Source organism: Leuciscus leuciscus (assembly GCF_965113295.1).
Source record: "Leuciscus leuciscus genome assembly, chromosome: 9".
Taxonomy (NCBI): Eukaryota; Metazoa; Chordata; class Actinopteri; order Cypriniformes; family Leuciscidae; genus Leuciscus; species Leuciscus leuciscus.
In genome coordinates, this window is record NC_138733.1 from 26,677,311 (window position 1) to 26,699,601 (window position 22,291).

General features: G+C 38.1%; 1 protein-coding gene and 1 long non-coding RNA gene across 18 annotated transcripts in view; one reads left to right on the forward strand and one right to left on the reverse strand.

The window, feature by feature from the left end:
• The window catches only part of nbeab (neurobeachin b), a 295,564-nt gene that overhangs the window by 235,346 nt on the left and 37,927 nt on the right, over positions 1-22,291 (reverse strand). The window lies entirely within an intron of this gene.
• Positions 1-22,291, forward strand: part of LOC309505970 — a 293,235-nt gene that overhangs the window by 831 nt on the left and 270,113 nt on the right. The gene's annotated exons all lie outside the window — the stretch shown is intronic.

Genomic DNA, 22,291 nt, shown 5'->3' on the forward strand with positions numbered 1-22,291 from the left:
GAGTATCATACACTGCAAAGCACACTGCAAGACGTTCTCATGCGCTCCGTGACACAAGCTCTCTAGAGAAAAGACTCGGATGGGAGAATTCTGCCTGCAGCATTTCCTCTCTCTTCTACCTTTGAACTGTCAAAATGTCACAACTATAAAGGTCAAGGGAAAAGACAGATGAGGAAGGAAGAGATCAGATACACAAATTAGTTTATTGTTCCCTCAGAATCCCTCTGCCCCATTCATTCTGGTTAGTTCCCTGCGTGTCACACATCAGGTCCTCAGAGCTCATGACGTGGAGCTGACTGTCAGAGCCGCTCCTGATGGAGTTCTGCTGGAGATGGTTGATGTTGATGTAACTCAGCCGGAAGAAAACACTTGGGAATCTGTATCCGTTTCAAAGGAAACTTTTTATATGGTGGAAAAGTGACTTTCTGTGATGTCCTATCATGTTTCTTTACTGTGCGAACATTGATCAAATGTTTTGAGAATATCTCGTCAACATTCTTTTTTTTTTTACTATGACATCACATCCTTGAGCACAGAGATACATATCTGCCTACAGTTGCATATTTATTGGTGACCAATTGATATGGCTTCATCAAGGAAATGAACACTTATTTTGCACAATATTTACTTCAAATTCACTTCTTTTTTTTTCAAACTAAACCGGTATGACAAGGTTTGCCAATCATAACAACCATCATTTAAATATAGAATAATAGTCTTACAGGTATGATATAATAGTAAAATAGTCATGAAAAATAAAATTTTATTAAAATTAAAAATTAAATAACACAACAAGTGGGCTTTAGCAGAAAATTTAAAATGCTAAACCAAGTACAAAATATACATAACTATACATAATGGCCTTTTTGACCAAATGAAAGCATCAGAAATGAAAAAGAAAATTCAGTTTTTATCAAAGTGATTGCTCACAAAGCAGGTTCACAAAAGACGTCCCTAAAGCCTGTGATGTCACCAGTCAGTAATACTGCTCAATAAATTAAATTCATGAAACCAGACGTTTCTTTGTGCGGAGATTCACAAAGCGCATTCCTTTGAAAGTGTTATCTTCAAATCCTTCATTGATTCCACTGCTGACAGCCCATGACTAGAAATTGAAGGCTTTCTGACTCATCGCTCTTCATTTGTGACCAGTCATCAGGTCCTGCACATGAAATCTTGTGGTCTGCATTTCACATTAGCCTAAGCATTATTACAGCTTGACTGCTTTTCATAAAGAAACTCAGCATGATATGAATGTGTGAAACACACTTTTTTTTGGAGTCATTTGTTGAGATAGATTAAAACATACGCATGAAGTAATTCTGTGTGGTGCTGTAATCACAGACCCGCACCAGCACACAAATTCAGTCTCAAACAGTTGGGCGCAAAAAAGGGAAAGACAAAAGCCATTAAGCCAAACAGTAAATGTTGGCTGAAATATTAAAGAGAGAAGAGACGTTGACACAGAGCAGCGGTATTTCACAAAAATAGAAACTATAGGCTGAAATACCATGATAGATAGATAGAGGGATAGAGGGATGGATGGATGGAGGGACAGAAGGAGGGATTGATGGATAGAGGGAGGAATGGATGGATGATAGAGAGAGGGATGGATGGATGGATGGATGGATGGATGGATGGATGGATGGATGGATGGATGGATGGATGGATGGATGGACGGACGGACGGACGGACGGACGGACGGAGGTAGGGATGGATAGAGGTAGGGATGGATGGACGGATGGATAGAGGTATGGAGGGATGGATAGAGGGAGGAATGGATGGATGATAGAGAGAGGGACGGATGAATGGATGGATGGATGGATGGATGGATGGATGGATGGATGGATGGATGGATGGATGGATGGATGGATGGATGGATGGATGGATGGATGGACAGATAGAGGTAGTGATGGATGGATGGATGGATGGATGGATGGATGGATGGATGGATGGATGGATGGATGGATGGATGGACGGACGGACGGAGGTAGGGATGGATAGAGGATGGATAGAGGTATGGAGGGATGGATAGAGGGAGGGATGGATAAATGGATGGATGGAGGTAGGGAGGGACAGACGGATAGATAGATAGATAGATAGATAGATAGATAGATAGATAGATAGATAGATAGATAGATAGATAGATAGATAGATAGATAGCCAGATAGATAGATAGATAGATAGATGGATAGATGGATAGATGGATAGACGGATGCAGCCTTGGTGAGCATAACAGACTTCATTCAAAAATATATAAATAAATAAAACGTTTAAATCTTTTCATCTGAAGTTGACGTAGAGATGTCGAGATTTAATTTCTTCAACACATTAAGCTGTGGTGATTTTTCCAGTCCTGTGCCTACTATTCCTTTCAATAATGGAAAGGCCAAAGAAAATAAATAACTGAAATTCAGTGATAATTCACTGTCAAGCCAGCAACAAGACCTACATCTGGAGAACACAACCTAGAAGCACGAGTACATATAATCAAACACGTCAGGATGAACCACAATCACCTCATTTATCTTATTTCATGAAACAATATTAGTACACCCACATTCTGCCTCCCCTTATGTACATTGGGGTTTCAATCCGCTCCATGAGTTTTCTATATTCCTCCGCTATCCGTCGAACAGCAATGAAGTGGCTCTCTCAGACGATTCCGACAGCGCAATTATTTTGATCAAACAGCAAATTATCTCATATGTGCCGAGCTCTCTGTGGCACCATGGGGCTGTTTCTGTTTTATCAGAGAGGAAGAGCAGGTACATGTCATGCTGTGAATACCAATGCAGGAGGAAGTAAAGGAAGGAAGGATGATGGGGAAAAAAAAAAGTTCCTAGCAGAGGAAGAGGAGGTGCTCTTCGTCAGCCTGAGAGGGGTGGAAAATGAGGTGAAACGTCAAGGTGAATTTGTGGGTATGTGCTCTCACTTTTAGAGACGTGTAATTATCTGAAGAGTGGAATGACAAGGAGCTGACGGACACCTTCACAAAGGTCAAAGACATTTTATACTGAGAGACAAATGTGCGACCGAGGCCACGGAGGGAAAGTGTCACTGACATAAAAATGTCTCCACAAATCCAGAGCTTCCTGAATAAAAAATAAAATCAAGATTGGAACGGGATGGTCTGATTATGAATGATTTATGATGCAACATAACTCTTTTCTGTCCATCTATTTATCATGTCAAGCTCTGAATGGAAGCCAAGAAGCAAATACACAACATACATACAAACAATAAAATAAATCAGCAGGTTGTATTTGACAAAGCATCACTGCTAAGGTGCTCATTTGAGGTAAAACTGGAACGTAGCCTCAAATGCACCCAGAGAGAATGTGGCCATGCTTTTCTATCTGATATGACTGATAAAAGAGAAGACTGACACCTGGTGAGCTCTTCAGCTGACAGACTTCAGCACTACGGACAGCTCCCGAAAACTGCAGTATACTTCAGTGCCAATGGCTGCGAATCCCAGTCAAATCAATGCATCACATGTACTCGATTTACCCCATTTGCTGCTTGCTGCTTGAATATGCTGTAGGGCACTCACAGACTGCACAGGGACCTTCTGTAGACTCTGTAGAGCTAGTTTTTGGAATCATAATCACACTGAGAAAGGCTGTGCTGATTGGTAGAGGTCTAAAGTCATTTTATGGGGCAGCAAAAAACCACTGCTGTTTATCTTCATACACAGTCAAGTAAAAAATGCCTACAAAATGTAACGTGCTATGTAAATATATATGAAATACATGTATATATTATAAAAAAAATATATTTTTATTTTTTTTTAACAGAAATTCTAAATTGTAATAATATTTCACAACAGTAAGGTTATTACTGCATTTTTTTTAATCAAATAAATGTAATTAAAAAAAAAAGTCTAATAAATTATATATACTGTATATATATATTATATATTCTAATTGTATTATATATATCTCAGTGGCAAGCTGTGGCAAGCGTTATGTCACAAATGCACCTGGTGTACATTGGATGGGTTTATAATAAGCGTGTTAGCTAAGTGTGACGCAGGTGTTTTTTTTGCTAGTTTCAGCCCGACGCAGTTATCATTTTCACATCCCGGCCACGTTGTTTAAATAGCAAATGCATTTGCACCCATTTGTGCACCCATGGGCGTGCTGGTCTGAAAACAAGGTGTGTTCAGGAGCATTGTTGGTGCGTTGCTATTTTGAGGAAACTGAAATAGACTGCGCCAGTTTTTTATTATTATTTAAAGGGCGCGTTAGTAATGTGCGCCCATAGGCGGGTCCACAACGTGCTTACACTTTGTCCCGTAGATGGCCAGAACATTATGGCCCAAAAAAACATTATTTTTAAATAATTTTGGAAAAATCAAATCAAATCTGAAGAAAATTGGTACTGTTGATCACACTAGTGTACTTACATTTTTCACCAGGAATTTTGTTTTGAAAAACTTTTATTTTGTACAATATGGCACAGAGTTACACTTGTGGTGTTCCACTGGGCCATTGTGGGCCATTGTTTCAATGGGCCTTTGAAAGTGAATGGGAGAGACCAATGCAAACAATGAATGGAACAACACAAAATATGTATCATTTTAAAGCTTAGAATCTCAGCTTTTTAATGCATCTAATCACTTTGATCAACTCCTAACGAGAGCTGAGTTATTACTCTAAAACAGAGTGTTAACAGCCTGTGCCCCCCCGCAGGCGCCACCAAGCTGTGAAATAAATAATCATAATTTTTTTTCAAAACTATTACCTTGATCAACTTAAAATAGGTGTCATTTGAAATCTTAGAGTCTGAAATTTACAATGAATGTAGCCAATTTGATAAACTCCTAAGTAGTGCTGAGTTATTTGCTGATAAATAGAAAAAAAACGAATTCATAATTTATAAACTACTTTTTTGTACTACATTCAGCAATATGTCAAATACATCATACAGCTCAGATAGTCCTCTGTCATATGTCATTTGAAAGGTCTCAATGAGTAGAATACAGCAAGCATAATTGTTTCAGGATTTTTACTAAACTTGAGTGAGGTTTTTATAAAAGAAGCCCTTCAAGAGACCCATTTTTAAACCATATATGGTAGCTTAGACTTGGCCTTTTTACTTGTATCTTCATGAAACCTACATCGATCATGAAAAATGACACATCGTTATTTACAGCAGGAGCTCACGATTAAAAAGAGCCCAAACTCAATATATTCCATCAATAAGATCTAAAGATATTCCTCATGGCGTTCTAACACAAAAAATACCACAGACACACCTAGCCAAGTATATACTCATGAAGCTCTCATGTTTGGTTTTCGCTCATAACTTCACGAAGCATGCACAGATCGTAGAAAAATGTACATCATTATTTTCAGTAGACTATCACAATTAAAAAGAGCCCAAACTCAACATAATCCATCACTCAGATCTAAATATATTCCTAATGGAGTTGTAACACACGAACCCCCACATGCGCTCACAGAGCCTTGACTATAGATGTAGCCTAGCCCTTATGTCGCGTTTTAACTCATAACTCAATGAAGCATGCATAAATTGTGGTAAATGGCACATCATTATTTACATGAGATTGTTAAGATTAAAAAGAGCCCAAACTCACCATAATCCATCACATGCACATATGTGTACATAAACAATGAACATGCCCCTGAAAACTTTTCAGTCTCTCCCATTCACTTTCAATGGCCCATTGAAACGATGGCCCTCAATGGCCCAGTGGAACACCACAAGTGTAACTCTGTGCTATTTTGTACAAAATAAAAGTTTTTCAAAACAAAATTCCTGGTGAAATATTAAAGTAGACTAGTGTGATCAACAGTGCCAATTTTCTTCAGACTTTATTTAATATTTCCAAAATTATTCAAAAATAATGTTTTTTTTACTCAAAAAATGAGATGCCTACTGTCAAATAAATGAGGCCTACGATTAATCAGATGCAAATAGAAATATAAAACCAGTCCTAATTGAAAGAAAACAAGTTGACAAAAAGATTGAATCCAAAATTGGGTGATAATATTGTATAACGAGTGATTTATAAGCAATTTTTTGTAGGCCGGTCATTTTTGACCGGGAAGACCACAAGTGTGACAATGTGCCATTTTGTACAAAATAAAAGTTTTTCAAAACAAATTTCCTGGTGAAAAATTAAAGTAGACTAGTGTGATAAACAGTGCCAATTTTCTTCAGATTTTAATTAATATTTCCAAAATGATTCAAAAATAATGTTTTTTTTACTCAAAAAATGAGATCCCTACTGTCAAATAAATGAGGCCTACGATAAATTAGATGCAAATAGAAATATAAAACCAGTCCCAATTGAAAGAGAACAAGTTGACAAAAAGATTGAATCCAATATTGGGTGAAAATATAGTATAATGAGAGATTTATAAGCTATTTTTTATAGTCCGGTCATTTTTGACCGGGAAGATCCCGGGGGTTTTAGGGTTCTGAACACCACACAAGGGTTAAAGGGAATGGGAGATGAGACTCTGATTGGTTTATTGCACATTACACCCAAAACACACCCATTCCACATTAAGAGAATTGGGACAACTCTTTTATACGTTGTTAAAATAGCAGAAGTGGATTCGGACACGCCCTAAGTGCACCTGAACCCTGCACTTTAGACCATGCACTTTGATCATTAAAATAGGGCTCAGACTGTTAGCTGCTCAGTTGCTTACTCTCATGAGCAACACAGCTAAAAGTTTCCATATATATTTGACTATTTATTGAACGCAGCCTACATGCTTCACCTTTAAACGGTACTGCGCATCGGCTGAGGACACACTAATCTAAATCAGAGATGAGATGACTAAGAAACACCATGGCAGGTGTCAATTTAAATGTATGCCAGAAGTGTTTACAAATGTAAGTATTCTTTTAAAAAATAAGTTGAATTATTGCAAATTGACAACTTTAAGAAACGCAAAGACTATCGATTAACAGCCTCGGATAATTACAGTAGGTCTGTCTTTAACAGAATAGTTTTCGTTAAAAAATAAATTTTCCTGTGGATAAAATAAAATAGTTTCAGTTATGACTTTTTTTCTCTTGATTTAGTCTATTTAGTTTTGTATCAAACATAATTTTATTTTCTTTGGTCGAGATCTGGCAGCAGCAGCACATTTTTCCTCTTGGGTGAGTGATTCTCGGACAGCTTTCCTGCGCATGAAATCCCTCATATACTAGCAAACCAATGAGAACGCGGGACACTGATGACGATACATAACAACAGAGCATAGGAGCCAAAGCTGCTGTGGATCCGCTTACCCGAAACCTTCCGTAACTGGCAGATTTGAAGAAAATGATCGTCGTTTGGCAAATAATAAATGACAGAGTTATAAAGGCTAAGTATTACTAACATATTCATGTAAGCTTTATAGTTCACCTCAAACAAGGGAATTTATAGTAATTTACAGTGTTAATACTAATTGGGTATGAAGCGCATTCACAGCTTATATATATATAGACCCATTAAAATGCATGGGAAGCAAGCATTATTCTATTGTCTTTATGGAAATATGTGGGTACTGCATATAGGAAAATCTGTCAATACATTCTAGAAGCTGGAATCGTGGTAGGATTGTTTTATGAAAATGAATACCCTCTCTTTCAAATTTTCACAAAAACTGCTGACCACAAACTTTTCTTTCTATGGCACGTCTCCAGTTCTAAAATTCTGTGGCGAGAGAACGAGAGGTGCATGCTTCTGTTAAATGGATTTCAGACCAAGCTGAGCTTTACAGAATGAGTTTTTAGAGCTTGTTATCTGTTGATGTCTTCTATTAATAACACCAGTAAAATTGGGTTGCAAAGTGAAACAATGGCAAGCTGTCAGCGGGGAAGACTGACTACTCCATATATATATATATATAGTTCAGTAAGTAACTTTAACATCAAAAAGGTTTTTTTGTGGCTGTAATGGAAAGGTTAAAGAGCTCTGAAGCCATCTGTGGAGATCAGAAAGGAACAGCTCCTGGTTGGAAGAGAAGGGACATCTAAGAGGCACGTGAGAGGGGAAGCTGGCTGTGCGGAAATGAACGAGTGCTCCAAAATGACACAGCTCCAGACATTAGCATATGTTCACCGAGAGGCAGTCAGTTTGACAAGAGATAGTGCGGGTGTGTGTGTAGAGAGAGTCTGAGAGAGAGAGAGAGAGAGAGAGAGAGAGAGAGAGAGAGAGAGAGAGAGAGAGAGAGAGAGAGAGAGACACTGCTTTAGGCTAGGTCGGTCACATTCACTTTATTAGTATGTCTGATGACATGAAGGTAGCAGGCATTGTGCATTGCATTCTGGGACTGAACTGCATTATGGTATGTGCATTCATTATAGCTAAAATAAATGCTCTAAAACAACTGAAACAGGCAACCAGAATGATGTCAATCAAACTCTTTGAGTTTAACGGCTTATTTCTTAGTTATTTACATTGGAATATGATATAGGGAGATCATGCAACACACATTGTGTCTGTGCCCTTAATTTTATGCAGCTCTTTTCTTTGCGCTTACAGTTAAAATTGCAGATTGATCTGTTTTTTATGACGGATGTCAAATGCCTTTCAATTTCTAATGGCTAATTAAGTCTTTTCACAGTTGTCACAATGCATTAACCTTATTAAGTTCTGAGGCCAATTAAATTAGTCACAGGAATGTGGAGCACATGGAGGACTGGCTTGTGTTCAAACTGAGAGGTTCTGAGGACAGATATGGGACACCATGCAGGTCAACAGCAGCCTTAGTTAATCTAATGTCAGAGAACATACGGTCCTGCACTGAACAGCTCCAGTAGAGAGAGTTTTGCCGGATATTTGGTGCAAAACCTATGATAATAATAAAAAAATAAAATTCTGTCATCATGTTGACTCAAATAAGTAAAATAAGTAAATAGTGTCAGGTTTGACAACAATTATGCCAAGCATTTTTATAGCATATTATAAGTCATAATATGTGGAAGTACAAATTCTCAAGACTTTCATGGAATAATGAGAGAAAAAAATGTGCGATTTTTTTTAATGATTAAAATAATTACAAAATTATAATAATAAATAATTAACTTTAATAATAGCACTTGTGCAATAAATATTTTGATCAAAAGCAACAACAACAAAAAAATCCTCTGAAAACACACACACACACACACACACACACACACAAATACAGTAAACACATGCATACATAAATATTTTATAAATAAAAATGATAATAATTATAATGTTGCTAGTAAAAAGAAATACTGAAAACATATCTAATCTTTGGAAGTAAAATGTATCTATATTGTGCTAAACAAGAGCCATTTGTGAAACAATATGCAGGGGCAGAATGGAAGAAGAAAGTAAGAGTATTAATGAGAACATTTTGGAAATATTCATTATTTCTACAATCCCATTTGGTGCTGCTGAAACAATACACTTCAACTTTAAGCATGCCTGTAAGATTAGTCTCTTAAACCCTTTCGTTTCATGAATTTGCAAGTCACATGGACTGCTTGGTTCTTTAATGGTTTTTTGTTGTCATTTTTGGAGCTCAAAAGCCCTCATTCACTTCCACTGTATTGAACAAAGAGCAGGCAGGAAAAAAATGTATCGCACAAAATAGCTCTTTTTGTGTCTCACATAAAAAAAGTAAGTCACATGGCCATGGAATAACATGAGGGTGATTAAATGATGGCAATCTACATGTTATTCAGCTCTTTTCCATATAACAATCCATGGTAATCAAGCTCCAAAAGGACAAAAAACATAACAAAAATTATATTAAAAAAAAAAACCTACATGAAGTTTCTTCAAAATAACATTTTGTGTTTTACACAAAAAAATAAATAAACAAAATACAGGATTGAATACATCAAATGAGGGTGAGTAACCAATGACAGATTTCTAATTTTTGGGTGAACTATCCCTTTTTTTCTACTATGTTCTCGTTTAGCTAATGTTCTTATCAAAACCGTCTTACGCTTCTGGGGCAAATCCCAAAGGAGCAACCTGGGGTTTAGTGTTTTGCTCAGCGGTGATAGTTCATGGATCGCACTAGCTCTTTATAGTCTCCAGCTTACACACCCACACATAACAAATATGGGCTGTACTAGGTGGCTAAAAACCAAAGAACCCCCATGGGGTTTACCAGAAGCCCACTGCAATGCAGACAAAGACATTATGTGTGTGTGTGTGTGTGTGTGTGTGTGTGTGTGTGTGTGTGTGTGTGTGTGTGTGTGTGTGTGTGTGTGTGTGTGTGTGTGTGTGTGTGTGTGTGTGTGTGTGGGGGGGGGGGGGGGGGGGGGGGGAAGTAATGGAGAGAGTAGAGGAAAGAAGGAAGCAACAGAACAACAGTGACTGAGTGCGTGTGTACGACTGGCTGGATTCAGAGTCCCTCAGTGCCACTGCGACACACTATATAGCAGGTATGAGGCGGCGTTAGTATGCAGGTCACACACGCTGGTAAAGTGGAGAGTGGCCCTGCAGAACACACACACATACAACCTAGTTGTCTTTCAGCCCAGTCAGTATGGCCTTTACACACCTGTGTTTACGCACTGCAAAGCCTCTACACTCAGAAATGAAGTTCATCACAGTTTCTGTCTGGGTGCTAAAAAAGGGAGATGGAACAGAATTCCACCATATATCATTAGGATATGATTTTACCATGTCCTGAGCCATATGCCATGTGATTAATCACTCTAGAGTTGCACTATAATGACATCGTGACAACTCTGATTGGCTGATGGCACCAGAGGAACAAAAAGCCTGACTATTCTGAGCTGTGACATCAAAGGCTCTACAAAAATGTAAAACAAATAATACAATATTAGCAATGTAAAAGATTTGCGGAATTAGACAGTGTAGTAACAAATAACCAGGACCAAGCTAACAAGTTAAACATCGACACATTGTACAAAGCTACGTATTGTTTAATATGCAGTGATGTCATAATTATGCATTTTTTGAGAAAAAACTTGAAAATGAAACCACAGATACCTAACCTAACATGGCTAAAATCTCACAAAAAAAACTTTCTTTTAAGTTTTTGGCCTCCGTTTATGTAAATATGTTTAACCAAAGAAAAAAAAAAAAGTAATATATGTTAATACAAATAAATAAAATAAAAACATAAAATAATTAAATTTAAAATTAAAGAAAATAAAGTAAAGTACAAACATTGTAAATGCTACCGAAAAAAATATTTTGAGCAAATTTTGAACTATTCAAACTATTTTGAACTATTAGGATGAAGATTATATGAAGGTCTTGTAGAAGGTGGTATGCTTCTTAAACAACAAACACAGACTAATAATATTACACATATTGAAACTTACTGCCAAAGTGGGAAGCGTCTCAAAAAGCTCCTGCTAATTGTCTACAGACTGTTCAATTAAGACTTTGTCATTAAGTACTAAAGCTAATCAAAAAATAATCCACATAAGTATCAATTTCAAAGTCACATACAACATGTTAACTCAGTATTTTATTGACACGGTCAAGGTCTGTTCTCAGAGTTGGGTGCTTCTCCAAGGAAAACTCATTTTTCACAGCGCCTCAATGCAAGAACCTGGAGAGGATCTACGACATGGTCTATATAAAAGGTGTTTTATAATAATGAATGCGTCTTTACTGTCTATCCGTGAGGAAGGCCAGCTATTACAGTGACACTCAAATTCCCTGCATCGGTGACAAACCTGGGAGAACATGTACCTGTAACTCACCTCCAGCGACCCCCAAACAGATTAGATCGAAACAAGGGTCAGTATCCGTGAAAAGAGCAGTCACATCAGCATCACAGAGAATGTGGGTCGCTAGTATCGTCAAATCCCACTCTGCCTTAACAGCTAGTTTATCAAAGTCCTCAATCTAAACAAACAACCTGAGCCAACATGGAGGATCCGGGTTTATATCCCATAACCAGGATGCCAGATACCACTGAAAACCTAGTAAGTCTAAAAATTGATATTCGTCAAGCACATTCATAAAATTATTTCTAATTCATATGCAAATGTATTTTAATCTAATATTTTAACAACAACAGATCCGCTATGGTGACACAGCTGGAAAGAGAGGGAAGAGTATGCTCTGTGATGTGGAAATTCTGAAGTTCTGAAACCAAGCTAGACTGTGATGACTGTTTAATAGTCATCAGCATTGTGAATCCAGCAAAGTTTATTTTTTATTATTATTATACATTTTTTATGTACATTTATAACACTATACTTTGTATATTACCTTTGCATCAAATTACAAGTAACTAGTTAACGCTTCTGTGAGGGTGTTTCTAATACAGCAGCTGTGGGAGTGACAGTAAAAATGACATATTTCTCTCTTCTGACTGCCATTGTCAATCTCAGTTTCTTTCCTCTTTTTGAAAGTTGTGAAAACACTTTTGTGGAGTTTTTTCTTTTGCTATTTCAGCAAACGGGAACACAAAAAAATATATTTCATGTTTTCTCTTATTTACCGCGGTTTACCCAACTATGATGACTTCCGCTTCTGAGAAACCCGGAACTGTGAAATGCATGGTCCATTAAGTTTTTGTCTCATGATGGCCTCATAATTTCCAATAAAAAAAGTTTATTACAATTTTTTATTATTATTTTTTTTTATGGGAATCAGGACATGATTATCGTTAACTAAAACTAAATATTTCTGTCAACAGAAATAATGCTAAAATAAAATAACATTTAAATATTAGTTGTAAAACTAATAAAATATAAAATATAAATATAATTTGAAAAACTAACTAAATGAAATTTTGCCTTGGCAATAAATTGAAATAAGTTTATGTTGAAGCACTAACAATTATTTACTGGAAATAAATAAAAACTAAAATGAACAAACTAAAACAGAAATAAAAACAAATGTAACAATATTAATAAAAATAAAATAAACAAATGACAAAAGCACATAACGAAATTACAAAAACATTTGTGCTGTCAAATCGATTAATCGCAATTAATCGCATCTAACATGAAAGTTTGTATATGTGTGTGTATGTATGTATGTGTGTATGCATGTATATATATATTTATATATATATATATATATATATATATATATTCAAAATATGAGTAAAACTATAAAATACAATTTCAGCAAAATTCAGCTACTTTCACATTTCAGTTTCTCAGCTGTTACACACATGGGTGTTAGATCTTGGAAAATAACCCTTTTAGTAACCGAAGACTGCAGAACTATGGATTTTTGTGATTTTAGTGTCCCAACTAATGATAAAACCAAACCTATACGCCTTTGATGCAGTGCCTTGATCCTTGCAATTCCAAGTTTTCGGCAGCTGCCAATTAGCAGACACTCTTATCCAAGTGACATACAAGCGCAGTGCAGTGGGAGCAGGCATTAAAGACACTCAACATGCCCAAGGGCATTGACTCATTCGGATTCAAACCAAGAACCCTTCGCTACCAAGTCAAGTATCCAAAACTGCTCAGTTACTCATAGTCTATCCAAATGTTGCCCGTCCCCGCTGGGAGATCTGGCTGTCTCCTCCAAGCTTCCACTTCATCCTTCGCAGATCCAAAGCCAGTGGCGCGCAGTGCCGTAAAGCCAATATAATCCCACTTATCTTTGATGTCATCTCTACTTACAGGCCTCATCAAGAGCGGCATGCTTCACAAACAGCAGATGAACAGCAAGAGACGGGCGGGATTATTCCATTTTCTCACCGTCCTTAAGAGATATTCTTCAAGTTTCAGAAAATATAGGTTTGGATTTTGTTCTAGTTTGGAAGGATTTTGAAAGTCTTAAGCTCATAGCAAAAATGGATCCTTTACCAATCATTTAGGGTTACAATTTGGAAAATTTGGAGATAAACATCTATTGCGACAGCATGTATTTAAAAAATAATGTGGAATCAATGATCTTTCATTTCCGTTAAAAATGTACCACTGTGAAAGCGAAAAATTCCACAGACGATTGACTCGGGAAAAGTAATAAAGCGGTTCAAAGCGCTGAACAGAATCTTTTATCATCACAATGGATGGTCTAATCAATACAACAAAAACTGAGATGCAGTCAGCGTTGAAACCAAACAAACACTTGGAAATAATACAAAGGGGATTATTTTACTTTATTATTATTTTATGCTTCCCAAATGTCATTTTCGAAAATGACCTGATACACTCTTAGCGACCTCCACTGACTGAGACCACCCTATGAGAGATGCTCAGGCTCCGAACATCCATGTACTGCTGGTTCTCAGTGGGCGAAGACAGACGCCGTTTCCTGACATTCTTCTGCGCTTTCATCTCTCCATCCTGCTCGGCTGCATCTCATTTAAATGTCTGTCATGCTCCCTGTCAGTCGACTGAAAGAAATAATTATCTCCTTAAGCTCATTATACCAGGAACAGCTTTAGCACTTATAGCCCACTGAGCAGCTGTAAGCTAACACAAGGTGAAGCAAATCTAAAGCAGGAACCCATTATATGCTTTTCTTTGAGGGATGAATTTGACGGTTCATAATGTCAAACCTGTCATTGATTTATATATGTTTGTATGTTTTCTTTAGTAAAAGAGCTGAATTAATATGAAGCACTCAATGTTTGACTAGCCTGCAAATATAAAGGAGTAGTTCACCCTGAAATTACAGTCTGGTTTCATTTTGATTTGAAAGCTATAGTGGAGGGCAATATTAACTTAAATTTATGTAATTTCCCCACACAAAGCTATTATATAGCTTTAGAATACAGAAAATACTATCTCTATCTATCTATCTATCTATCTATCTATCTATCTATCTATCTATCTATCTATCTATCTATCTATCTATCTATCTATCTATATGGAGCTTGTCCCCAGGCACGTTAATTAAATGGAAACAGTCGGGCAAAAATATTCTTCATACAAAATTAAATAAAAAAATACAAATAATTATAATTTACTGGGTTAATTATTTCTTTAAACAATTAAAATGCTGAGTATTAACAATAATAATAATATGTTATAAAACATTGAGGTATTATACCACTGTTTTGTTAATTGTGATCATCAGTATTCATCAACATCTGGCTTGTTTTATTAATTACAGTTTTGTATGTTAACGCATATTCAAAGATTCCTCGCTGTAGTTAATGGGAAAAAAATCATTTAAATCACATTTACTGGACATTTGACATAAACCCCTCTTTACTGCATTATTCAATTTATGCCCACCCATTTTTACAACAGAGATGTATTGGCAATAAATAACTAAAAACTGTATTGCAACTTGATAGGTACCTTCCCTTGAGGTCTAAGCTACATTTAGAAATCACTGAAACCAAAAATGGTTCTTCTATGGCATTGCTGCGAAAACCCCCTTTAGGAACCTTTATTTTCATTGTGGCAACGTTTCTGCAAAATGATATTGTGATGCCTCTTGCACATTTCGCTGTTTTATCGAGACTTGTGTTTCACAGGACACGTATCTGAGCATGCCACATCACAAGGGCAATGCTTTACCAGGTGAACTATCGAGCAAGTTTACTTTGTCAGAAAAGCCTTACATATTAAGCTAGTTATGTGAAGCAAATATCAAATGTATTAGTTTACAAATCATGCAGTATTTTAAAAGTGTTTTGAGGTCATAACAGTCGATAACATCATCCCATCGTTCTGTCCGCTGTGACCTTGTCTGAGAAATCAAATGACCTCTGCCCCCTACCTGTTCAACCTGTCAGGAGAGCACACATCACTCATCACGCAGGTACGGTACAAAAAACAGCTGCCATCACACATTTGAATGTGCTAAAAACTCACACACATATGCACTGTTTTAAAAGCTAGTGAGCCACATACAGATGGAACATTTAGGGGATAAAAGGCAAGCCAAATTTTTAGGCAACATATCCTTCTCATAGAAGGCAATGCATGCTAACATCAAACTCACACATAACTTCAAACCCTACTGAAATCAACAGGAAGTCACATCTCCTGTGTGGAAAGCTATCTGTGTGACGCGCAAGTCGCTATTGAGCATTTAAAATGAGTCACTTTATGATTGTACTATGACACCATTTTGGGTTACCCAAATGACCTTTCAGTGAACAGTTCTTAAAGAGTTAATTCACTCAAAAATTTAAATTCTGTCATAATTTGCTCACTCTCTTGTCGTTTTAGTCTTTCATCACATTGATGTGATGAACAGACTGACTTTAGTCTTTTATTCACATATAAACATTCATCAACTCACACATCAGATATGGTAAACTGAAGCTTAATACTGTTCGCTTGACATTTGAGAACCAATGAGGTTCATTCTCGTGTTACGCAGCACGTTAGAGCTTCAGCAAGAACCAATGAGGTTCATTCTCGTGTTAAGCAGCACGTTAGAGCTTCAGCAAGAACCAATGAGGTTCATTCTCGTGTTACGCAGCACGTCTAAATGTTAAAGAACATTTATTATTAAGTGTATATAGTGAAGAATATAATCGAAAGAACCTTTTTTCCACTATAAAGAGCCTTTTATGCAATGGAAAGTTTCCATGAATGTTAAATGTTCTTGATTGAAACCACAGATAGCCTATCTATAAAGAACTATAAGTGCAGTTAGAATGTTGCCTTAGAAAGTTGCTGTAGTGAGGCAGGTTTTAGAACAGAGCTAATACTTGGAATCTTAATACAATATGCAATAATGTTAATGCTTGATTATGTCGATTTGCATGGATATCTACTGAAATAAGTATTTATTTGCTTTTTTTGTGTGTGCAATTTCTCTGTGAATCTGTGACAGCATTTCCAAAGTTAGTTTTCTGATGAAAAATACGAATACGATTTGTAGGATTGTGATGCTAGCAAAGAATTCTAATCAAATTTTGTTATCCTTTGTAATGCCATCCTCCATCAATCAAGGACAACACACTAGACTAATGGAAAAAGTAATCTCATTTAGAGATACAGGTAATGGAAGCTCTCTCCACATATGGTCTCTTCTCCTTCACAGTGGGTTGTCATGTCCCCACCAGAGAACAAATGAAAGACTTATAGCCAGCCAAGGTTTGCTTGGGTATAGAGACTTGCACCTTCTGCCCACAAGACACTCTCACACAACCTTAACAGTGACAGGCCTCTGTCAAGATACATGTCGAGTTGTATTTCCAATATGCAGCATTGTTACAGCAGAGCACATTTTTTTAAATGATATGTAATGGGTTTTATAAAAGATTAAAACAAATATAAAAAAATTACGCCAGAGCAAATCAGCCGGAGTAGGATCTGAAAATATAAGTGAAATAATAGAGTAACAAACACAATTCATCAAAAGTGAGCTTGTGCATTAAAGAAATGGATTGAAGACAGCTGAACTGTCTGGAAATGACACACTTCCTGAAAACGTGATTGATGGCTCTATTACTGGTTTATTTAATCAACGGTGTAATTATTTGCATCAACAAATCTTGTCAGGCCTAATCTAGAAAACTTGTCAAGGTTCTCATCTTTCTAGTTACCTGAACATGCCACACACAATGAAAACTCAAATGGATGTTCAACTTCATCGCAATGCACAAGGCTTATTTTTAAAATTAACATCTTAATGCACAGAGCATTAGTACAGTGATAGTTGAGTGCTTCCTAAAGTATGCAAAATTGCTGCCATTTACAGCTCATATCCTTCTATTTGAGAAGCAGGTTTCTCACATGTGTTACAGGCCAGAAGAAAGATTGGTTCCATCTAAAAACCCATTTCAATTTCAAGAAATGGAAAATGCTCTTTTGAGACTTTCCTATTTTCTATTTAAATTCAGCTTGAACCTGAAAAAAAAAAAAAAAAAAAAAGAATTAGGCCAGTGGGTTTATTTCCCCAAAGAAATCGATCCTGCTATGTATTAATGCAATGTTAGAATTTCCATTTATGCTCTGCAAATGTGGATTTTACAGGACTGAATAGTAAACAAAAAAATGAAAATTCTGTCCAGACCGTTTTAATTTCTAGTTGCGCTGTCTCGTTAAGCGTATTTTTTAAGCCATATTTTGGATGCCACTGATGATGCATTCAGATTTGAAAAGAAAATGCAAAGAGGCCATACAACCACATTAAAATAGTACAGATAACTCAGACTGTCAGATGTAACAAAAGAAACGAGACATTGAACATGTGCTTTCAAAAACGGTTATCAGCTCCACTAACAAAACAGCAAACCTTCACGTTCTTTAAATAATATAATGAGGGTCAACTTATTTCATTCTGAGACAAAAAAGGGCACAGCAGCTTTCTGATAGTGCTCTGAGAACCCCAATTATGGTGGAAGATAATTATATGGCTTCACACAATCAGACAGAAAATGATCCCACAAACACTTTGTCTGACTGATTCAGTGTTCTGATGAGAAAATCTCATTATGATGCAAAATTACAAACTAAAAAAGTTCACATGAAAGCAGTTGCTGTGAAAAGACCCCCATACATGAGCTTTCACTAAAGTTTCAGACAATCATACTGTTTTACTTGTAAAAATGAGGTAAAGACAAAATATTTGCTCATATCTAAAAAAAAAAACTTTGCTCACATCAAATGCTCACATCATCTTAAACCTTTTTGGGGGACTTTACTGCTATATCATAAGAAGGATTAGATAACTAGAAAAAGAAAAGAAGAAGTCAAAGAAAAAGTAAAACATTTAAGAAGGATATATAATCTAAAACTGGCATAAAGCTGACTTATTTATTTTTTTGTATTTAATTTTAATTGAATTTCAGATTTCTACCCAGACTGGCATTTGTCAGATAGTTTTTTTTTTTTATATACTGTATATATATATATATATATATATATATATATATATTTTTTTTTTTTTAACAACTATGTATAAAATATATTTTATAATAATATTCATAAATTAATAAATCTATGTATAGGCTAGAAAAAATATAGAATTATAATAATTAAACGCAAACTGTATTACAGCTTTTATATACAATAGAATAATAAAAAGATATAAGCGAACTAAAAAAAAGTTTAAATGTATAAATAGTATTAAAAATTGTTAGATTCTATTTGTTAAATTGTTTATTTTCTTCATTTGTAAGGTATAAACATGTCTGCTAAAGGAATAAATGTATATAGAATTGTGCAAAATATATGGCTTTTAAAGTTTTATTTTTATTTCTGTCTTTATCTCTTTATCAGTCTGAAACCAATTGTGTCTTTCAAAAGGACCTGTTAGTTGCATTCTGGGAAAATGAATAGTCATAGTAACGCTCTCTGCATCTACACATTTTCAATCTCCCTTTTCTTCGGTGTCAAAGTCATGGTAACACGCTCAAATCAGATCAGGGTAAACCTAAGACAGCAGTACCTAACTGAAGGAAAACAATAGCCAGAGGCTACGACATGTCGCCTACCTCATAGACAGAGATTGCGCAAGAGCTCCCTACACTGACAGGATGGATGGGAGGATAATGAATGAGAGGAGGTGACTAAAAAAGCAGGAGATCAGGAGACAGACTCGCTTGGCTGTAATGGAGCTGCTGAGCTCTGGTCCCAGAGGACAAATGTGGGGCTCAATGTTTCACCAAATTATCAGCTTGAACTAATCGACGCAGCATGTGGGTGATAATTGAGGTTGTGTTGAGGCTGTTTAGATCAGCTAACCCTATAACTTTCCCTCTAAGAGATCAGAACATCTACAGTATATGGACGAGCCATGCTCCATATGTTGGAATTTGGATGCTGACGTTCTGACATACTCATCAGGCTGCTTAACTAAGTTACCAAAAAGACTTACATGGTCAGCTGGCTTTATCAGAAAGACTGTGCTCCATGTTTTGCTGGTAATCAGCATTAGTGATTCAACAAGTACACTTGCACCAAACCAGCTAATTAAAGACTGGACAAACATGCTGGTCTTTTAAGCAGGGTCAAATGGCAAATACACAAGAATATCAACATGAAATAATTATGTTAATTCTTAATGATCTATATCTACAGTATATGAGTCAAAAACCTAATAGCAAGGTTACCATTAGCAAGCTAGTAAGATCATTGGACACAAACTCGCAAATAAATGTAAAAAAAAATTCGCCTACCTCATAGACAGAGGAAGTACTAAATCAGATCTACAAGGACTGTACTAATCCTCTCCATTTTGCATTTCAGAAGCATCTGTCTATATAGTGAAAGATTAGAATAGCTATGACAAACACACAATCCTCAGAATATCTACCAAAACGCCACGGCTGCTGGCCCTTCCAGCGCTCCGTTTGAGCCTCCTGGCCTGACCGCAGAATTAGGAGCTCTAAGCAGAGAAGGTCAGTCACTGCTGTTCCGCAAGACCCACTCAATGTGACACAGCGGGCTCTGTCGAGGGAAAGACACGGGCTCGTCCGCAGAGGAGCTGATCGTGGAGGAATACACATATGGGGTCGCCGCAGGGATCGCTACATATGGACACCCAGCCTAGCACAGGTTCCACAATGCATACGAGTGTAGGCCTGGCGTCGTGGGGGCGGGAGTGGTGTGGCAAGCCGACACTAAGAACGGGTCCTTCGCGAGTATATGAGAAGATAACGGCTCTACACGGAGGCTATAGAATCTAGCGAAGGTGTTGCCCAGCCCGCAGCTCTACATATATCTGTCAGCGAGGCGCCTTGAGCCAGCGCCCAGGAGGAAGCAACACTTCTAGTTGAGTGTGCTCGCAACCAGAGTGTGCTTCAGTCTCCTCGCTCCCCTCAGGAACCTGACGATCAGGTCATGCTTTCCCAACGACTTACCTTCAACTGCATCGTGATGTGTGGCGATAGCGGCAACCTACAGTACACTTTGAGGGTGGAGGGAGACAGCCTTTGTTGTCTCTGGGGCCAGCTGTGTGCCAGTGCATCCGTGTGGAGGGTTCCCTCGGTAAGGGAGTAAAACAACTGGCAATGGGTCGAGTCAGGAGAGGCAAACAGATCTATCTGTGCGGCTCCGAAGAACTCCCATATCAGCAGGACCGCCCGGGGGTGGAGACACCACTCTCCCGGAAGCGTAGGCTGTCGTGAGAGCTCGTCGGCTGCACGATTGAGCACGCCAGGGATGTGAATGTCACAAAACGACCTCAGATGCTTCTCACTCAATAGGAGGAGATGGCGGGCGAGTTGTGACATGCGGCGGGAGCGTAGACCACCTTGGCGGTTAATGTACGCAACGGTCGCAGTGTTGTCCGTATGGACCAGTACGTGCTTGCCATGTAGCGGCCCTTTGAGGCGGCCCAGCGCAAGGCGTACTGTGAGCAACTCGAGGCAATTGATGTGAAAATGCAGTTGAGGCCCTGTCCACAGACCTGAGACTGCATGCCCATTGTACGTGGCCCCCCAGCCGGTGGCAGAGGAATCCGTGAAGACCACAGCATGCCTGGACACTTGTTCTAGGGGAACACCTGCCGTATAAACAAAGGGTCCGACCACGCGCCGCTCTGCAACACCCTTATTGGGACTCGGCCATGAAGCCAGTGCTGAAGCGGTCTCATATGAAGCAATCCGAGCGCCATTACTCCGGCTGTGGATGCCATATGCCCCAGGAGCCTCTGAAAGAGTTTCAGTGGGACCGCTGTCCTGCTCTTGATTGTACTCAAGCAGTTCAACACTGACCGGACGCACTCCTCTGTGAGTTGCGCTTTCTGGTTGACCGAGTCCAACTCCATACCGAGATAAGAGATCCTCTACACAGGGGAGAGTTTGCTCTTGTCCCAGTTGACCCGAAGGCCCAACAGGCTGAGGTGACGGAGCACCATGTCCCTGTGTTTCTCACAACTGATCTCGAGACTGAGCCAGAATCAGCCAGTCATCGAGATTGTTGAGAATACGAACGCTGCATTCTCGGAGTGGAACAATGGCTGCCTCTGCGACTTTCGTGAAGATGAGGGGCAACAGGGACAGCCCGAAGGGCAGGACTTTGTACTAATATGCGAACGCAAACCACAGGAATGGTCTGTGTAGAGAAAGAATCGAGACATGAAAGTACGCGTCTTTCAGGTCGAATGCTGCAAACCAATCTTGGGGACCGATGCATTCGTAAATGCGTTTCTGCGTGAGCATCTTGAACAGGAGCTTGTGCAGGGTTTTCCACAGCGTCGCCGAAGAGGCCGGCCTGGTAGACAGGGGCGTTGAGAACCCGCACTTTAGGTTCAACTACAGGTGTCACTCCTGGACCACTAACATGGACATCGCCTGACCCAGGGAGCATGCAGTGACTTTCGTTGCCCGGAGTGCGAGGTCCGTCATTGTATGCAGTTCCTGCATAACCCCTGTGTCGGAACTACCATTGTGCAATTCCTTGAGCGCCTTGGCCTGGTAGACCTGCAGGAGCGCCATGGCATGAAGGGAGGAGGCAG